The 6,863-nt window shown below is 45.1% G+C and overlaps 1 pseudogene; it reads right to left on the reverse strand.

Moving 5' to 3' along the window:
• Positions 1 to 3,222, reverse strand: part of LOC146812793 (C3a anaphylatoxin chemotactic receptor-like) — a 41,657-nt pseudogene extending 38,435 nt beyond the window's left edge.
• Positions 3,223 to 6,863: the final 3,641 nt, after the last annotated feature.

Consider the following 6,863-nt stretch of genomic DNA (forward strand, 5'->3'; position numbering starts at 1 on the left):
CGGATCAGATTCAGCAGTGCAATAAATTGAGAAGGTGAAATTCCATCCCGAGGCCCACTGGAGGGCTTAATTTGTCCTTTTGAACAGCGTGAAGTGCACAGAGCCTACTGGAAGGCATAATTAGTCGCCAAATATGACCACAAGTACCAGCGTGCAACAGTGAATTTTGAACCTATCAAGGAAGGCACACCGGAGGCCTATAAATGAAGGAGCACGCAGAATACGGTGATCAAGGAACATTGCTGTGCAATCACGGATGCCTTTGAAAAAGAAGCAAGAGTGCTTTGAAACGCGTAAGGCAGGAGGATTGAAAAAGGTCGGAATGGCATTTCACTTTCATCTGCTAATAAAGGGTATGAAACCTACCTGCTGTGGAGTGCGTTCTTAAAGCTGGGAAACCTTTGGAAACAGAGACACACGGCCCTTCCTGCCGTGGAGGACTGCACCGCCCTTAAAGCTAACGAGGGGCTGCTGGAGGGAAAATTCCTCTCCGGATCAGACTCAGCAGTGCAATAAATTGAGAAGGTGAAATTCCATCCCGAGGCCCACTGGAGGGCTTAATTTGTCCTTTTGAACAGCGTGAAGTGCACAGAGCCTACTGGAAGGCATAATTAGTCGCCAAATATGACCACAAGTACCAGCGTGCAACAGTGAATTTTGAACCTATCAAGGAAGGCACACCGGAGGCCTATAAATGAAGGAGCACGCAGAATACGGTGATCAAGGAACATTGCTGTGCAATCACGGATGCCTTTGAAAAAGAAGCAAGAGTGCTTTGAAACGCGTAAGGCAGGAGGATTGAAAAAGGTCGGAATGGCATTTCACTTTCATCTGCTAATAAAGGGTATGAAACCTACCTGCTGTGGAGTGCGTTCTTAAAGCTGGGAAACCTTTGGAAACAGAGACACACGGCCCTTCCTGCCGTGGAGGACTGCACCGCCCTTAAAGCTAACGAGGGGCTGCTGGAGGGAAAATTCCTCTCCGGATCAGACTCAGCAGTGCAATAAATTGAGAAGGTGAAATTCCATCCCGAGGCCCACTGGAGGGCTTAATTTGTCCTTTTGAACAGCGTGAAGTGCACAGAGCCTACTGGAAGGCATAATTAGTCGCCAAATATGACCACAAGTACCAGCGTGCAACAGTGAATTTTGAACCTATCAAGGAAGGCACACCGGAGGCCTATAAATGAAGGAGCACGCAGAATACGGTGATCAAGGAACATTGCTGTGCAATCACGGATGCCTTTGAAAAAGAAGCAAGAGTGCTTTGAAACGCGTAAGGCAGGAGGATTGAAAAAGGTCGGAATGGCATTTCACTTTCATCTGCTAATAAAGGGTATGAAACCTACCTGCTGTGGAGTGCGTTCTTAAAGCTGGGAAACCTTTGGAAACAGAGACACACGGCCCTTCCTGCCGTGGAGGACTGCACCGCCCTTAAAGCTAACGAGGGGCTGCTGGAGGGAAAATTCCTCTCCGGATCAGACTCAGCAGTGCAATAAATTGAGAAGGTGAAATTCCATCCCGAGGCCCACTGGAGGGCTTAATTTGTCCTTTTGAACAGCGTGAAGTGCACAGAGCCTACTGGAAGGCATAATTAGTCGCCAAATATGACCACAAGTACCAGCGTGCAACAGTGAATTTTGAACCTATCAAGGAAGGCACACCGGAGGCCTATAAATGAAGGAGCACGCAGAATACGGTGATCAAGGAACATTGCTGTGCAATCACGGATGCCTTTGAAAAAGAAGCAAGAGTGCTTTGAAACGCGTAAGGCAGGAGGATTGAAAAAGGTCGGAATGGCATTTCACTTTCATCTGCTAATAAAGGGTATGAAACCTACCTGCTCTGGAGTGCGTTCTTAAAGCTGGGAAACCTTTGGAAACAGAGACACACGGCCCTTCCTGCCGTGGAGGACTGCACCGCCCTTAAAGCTAACGAGGGGCTGCTGGAGGGAAAATTCCTCTCCGGATCAGACTCAGCAGTGCAATAAATTGAGAAGGTGAAATTCCATCCCGAGGCCCACTGGAGGGCTTAATTTGTCCTTTTGAACAGCGTGAAGTGCACAGAGCCTACTGGAAGGCATAATTAGTCGCCAAATATGACCACAAGTACCAGCGTGCAACAGTGAATTTTGAACCTATCAAGGAAGGCACACCGGAGGCCTATAAATGAAGGAGCACGCAGAATACGGTGATCAAGGAACATTGCTGTGCAATCACGGATGCCTTTGAAAAAGAAGCAAGAGTGCTTTGAAACGCGTAAGGCAGGAGGATTGAAAAAGGTCGGAATGGCATTTCACTTTCATCTGCTAATAAAGGGTATGAAACCTACCTGCTGTGGAGTGCGTTCTTAAAGCTGGGAAACCTTTGGAAACATATATATATATGTATATATGAGTAGGAATTCCCTGTCCTTAGGTGGTATGTATATATGTGGTTTCTTAGGTGTGAATAGGCCCTAGGGAGGGGGTAACGTTCTGGCTGGGTTAGAGAGGCTCTGTTGAGCGGGTTCTATCTGATCCAAAAACCCAAGCAGAACAAATGTCCAGCGTACGGAGATCTCTTATATCCTCTGCGGTAGGCATCTGTTGTGTGGACCTTGTTAAATGATCCAGCGGAGACTCTTCAGTAGTGGTAGTGAAGTGTTCTAAGTAATCATAATGAAAATAAGATCGAGAATCTGAACCATAATTGAAACCATAAACTATTTTGCCCTCGTAAGTGGTAAATTGTTCTCTGTAGATAAATACAGGTATGCACATGAGAAAGGCAAGGAACCAGATGCCAAAGCACAACCCAGAGGCCATGCCCACAGTCCGATGGTTCTGAGACCACACTGGCTGCATCACCAGCAAGCACCAATCCAGGCTAATGGCTACCAGGATGAAGACGCTGGCAAACATGTTGAAGATGATGACTCAGGGGAAAAACTTACAAAGGATGCTCCTATGGTGCCAGTGTCCATGCAGGGCTACCTCGGCAATTTAGAATGGCAGGAAGAGGCAGCACAAAAAGTCTGCGACTGCCAAGTTCAGGAACCAGATGGTGTTCACTGTGCGTTTCATCTTCAGACCAGTGAACCATATGACTATGGCATTCCCAGGAAGGCCAAGGAGAAATGTGATGCTGAGAATAGCCATGGTGATCATGGATCCTGGAGAGACGCTTGGGGCCACATCTTCAGTCTCATGGAAGTCGCTTTCATCATTCCACAAGGAGGGCATCTTTGCAGGCTGAAACAGATGAGCATAATACATACTGAAATGCAGGATAATGTAGAAGATGGCCGGCAATGTAAGTATCATTAATTCATCTCTTCAGTATATATCCACTTACTTCTTCAAAATACACATTTATTTATTTTGCAAGTTTTATATAATGTGAACATGACCCTTGGGTATTAGAGCGCTTCACATAATAAATAAGTTATCCGCCCTTATATTGATGGTGACATGTTTTGTGTAGTTCTCAATTAGTTACTTACAAGTTGCATGGTTTCTGGTATGCACATATAATATATATACACTGTAGTGTACATCGTTAGTGTTATGTCGGACATAAACAATCGATCCACCCTTAGTGTGGTAGCATCATAGTCTGGGAGGTTACCACCGTGTTACATATTGTTCTAGTCTGTATGTATATTGTATTTAGCCTTTATAATAACATGCATCTGCCACCCTTTTTCCACTCTTTACTTCATATGCTACCTTTCTGAATAATCCTTCACTCAATCACTGAGCGATCCATCCAACAAATTCTTTCTCATTTAACACAATTACATCTCTAGTCTAACATACTGTTGCACATCTTTATTCTACCACATTGTTGCACTGTTTCATCATCACCCTGTTTCTACCTGTATCTGTCTTTCCAAGTCTTCCACCCATAACCCATTCAATCCCAAAGCATTTATGAATTTTCTTACTTTGTATTAAACCATACTCATGTAGAACACAAATATGTTTTGCCCTCTGATTTTTAGTCAGGATCTAGTAGGGGAAGGGATGCTGAGTCAAGATCATTCATAGGCAAGGCTTTCGACCTGAAGGGGGACACAAGGCTTCATTATGGTGGTACCAATACAGCTGGGAAGGAACAATACTTCCAAAAAGTGAGTAAGAGTGACTACTTGGAGGAAAGGGGGGGGGGGTAAGTGAGTTGTGCCAGATATGTTCTATTGGGGTGATGAACGTAGGTCCAGAATTAGTATAATCACTTTGTAAATGGCTTCAGCTTAGACCAGTTGTGTGTGAATTGGATAACCTGAAAATATAGCATTGGACCTAGATTCCTAGGAGGGACCCTGTAATCAGGTTCGAACAGAAATGCAATCTCATGTATGGCATCATACTACAGGTGTGTAAAAACTTTGTAAGGTCTAATCCCGATCTCCGGGTAAGGCAGTCCATATTTCAAACATCATTGCAAAGACCTACTTGAGTTCCTCAAATTCACAAATGCAAAAACCCCAACTCAATCTCCAACACACTGGAACCATCTCTCTTCTGACCCGCTTCACCACTGTTATAATCTGCCTTCTCCTCATTCAAGCTTCTGGAGACACCGAGCTGTTAAGTTTTGTCACCAAGATAAAAGCATCTAACTTGCTCCTGGACCCCTGCTCAACCTCCTGCCTTTTGGTTCTCCTTTCTCTATTCTCTCTCTCATATAATACACTTTACACACATAATAATTGCATTCCTCAAGATGGGAGATGTATCTAGCCCTCTGTAACATACAATCATCTTCCCTCCACTAACAACAGTGAATACTATATTTTTTCGAACTCTCCTCAAATCTCAAAAATTACTTTTCCAGCAAAATCCAAGAAAAGGACATGGCAGGCCAAGTGCAAGATTACTATGAACTGAATCACTTCTTCTGTGACCTTCAGTTTGGACTTAAAACTTCAGAAGGCTCTCAATCAGCTCTAGCCGTTGTGTGACAAGCATCTCGTTGCCTGGAAGAAAGAGTGTAATCTTAAGATTTTGGGAGCCCTGGGCAAGACATATTTTAGGGGCCTCTGTTTGAGCCACCTTTGTATTTTATTAGCCATTTCTGCTAAATCAAGTCTCATAATGGCAACCAATATCGAAATATATATATTAGGTTGAGACAGAAAAACAGAAAGAGGTGAGATATAGAGAGAGAAAGTTCACTTTCCAAGGGGCCCCTTGAAAGGTGGGGGCCCTGGGTATTGCCCATTTTGCACATGCCTTAAACCATCTTTGGGAAGAAGTTAAGAAAACAGCCCTTACACTCTTCATCTGGTCTGTGGCCTACAACACTGAAAACCGCACAATATCCGTAGTAAGGTTGGAACAGTGGGGTGGGTGCAGCTTGGCCTGATCTGTCATGGGTTGCTTGCAACTTCAGCCAAAGAACCAGGATCCAGTTAGATGAGTCTTTTGTGAGCTAGAGGCCTTTGAGTGTCCCCAAGGATCATCCCTGTCTCCCTCTCTTGTCTATTGTTTAAGATCTAGATTTCTTCTGTGGCTAATTAACCCCATAAATACCATTTGGACTTCCAAATGTATGCAGACGACATGCAAATTTACTCTTGGCTAGGTAATCAACAAAATAATCCAAAAGCACTGCCTCATGCTTGGACCACGGACTCTATTCAATTATGAGCAGAGCGAAAAATGAGATCCCTGTATTGGTAAAAACAGAGCCCATTCCACTACCTTTGGATGGCCCATCAAGTTCAAGAAGTCCTTGCTTTAACTTTCAAAAAGCTTGGAATTTTGAAGGTACTTTTCGGCTCTAAACTTTTGTGTGCCCAATCAATCAATCAATCAATCAATCAATCAATCAATCAATCAATCAATCAATCAATCAGGATTTATAAAGCATGACTAATCACCCAATAGGGCATCCAGGTGCTTGCAGGACGCGAAGGCTTATTCGAACAGCAAGGTCTTGAAGTCCATTTGGAATTCCGGAAGTTCTGTGATGGTCCGGAGGTGTGTGGGGAGGCTGTTCCAGGTCTTTGCTGCGATGTGGGAGTTGAAGCGTCCTCCACTGCTGCTTCAGTAGATGCGGGGAGGATGGGCAAGTGAAAGGGAGGTGGAGCTTAGTCTTCTCAACAGTTGGTGGAAGTTCAGGCGGTGGGTAATCTATGCGAGTCCTTGGTTGTGTAGAGCATTGTTTGCGTGGGTCAGCATCTTGAATTGCCATCTCTTCTGTACGGGGAACCATTGGAGTTGCCTGAGGTTGGGTGTCATGTGAGTTCGTCGGGGAAGGCAGAGGATAAATCTGGCTGCGGCGTTCTGTGTGGTGTGAAGTATCTGTAGGAGGTGTGCTGTGATTCCTAAGTAGAGGGCGTTGTCATAGTCCAGTCGGCTGGCGATGAGGACCTGTGTCACGGTGCATCTTGTGTGTAGGGGCAGCCACTTGAAGATCTCACATAGTCTGCCTAGAGTGAGGAAACAGGCGGAGGAGATGGCGTTGATCTGTGATTTCATGGTGAGCTTGTTGTCAATGATGATTCCGAGGTTTCTCGCATGGTCGGAGGGAGTGGTTGCAGGTCCTAGGTCTGATGGCCACTAAGAGTCGTTCCATGTGTTGCTACTGTTTACAAAGATCAGTACTTCAGTCTTGTCTGTGTTCAGCTGCAGGCATTTGTTCTTCATCCAGTTGGTGATGTTTGTCATGTGTCTGTGGAAGTTGGTTCTGGTGGTGTTAGTGGGGTCGTTGGTGAGTGAGAGGATGAATTGGGTGTTGTCTGCATATGAAATTATGTTGAGACAGTGGGATATGATGATTTTGGCCAGCGGGGTCATATATGCATTGAAGAGCATGAGGCTCAGGGATGAGCTCTGAGGGACACCGCAGGTGATCACCTTGGGTTCAGAGGTAA

The sequence above is a fragment of the Triturus cristatus genome, chromosome 7 (assembly GCF_964204655.1).
Source record: "Triturus cristatus chromosome 7, aTriCri1.1, whole genome shotgun sequence".
Lineage (NCBI taxonomy): Eukaryota > Metazoa > Chordata > Amphibia > Caudata > Salamandridae > Triturus > Triturus cristatus.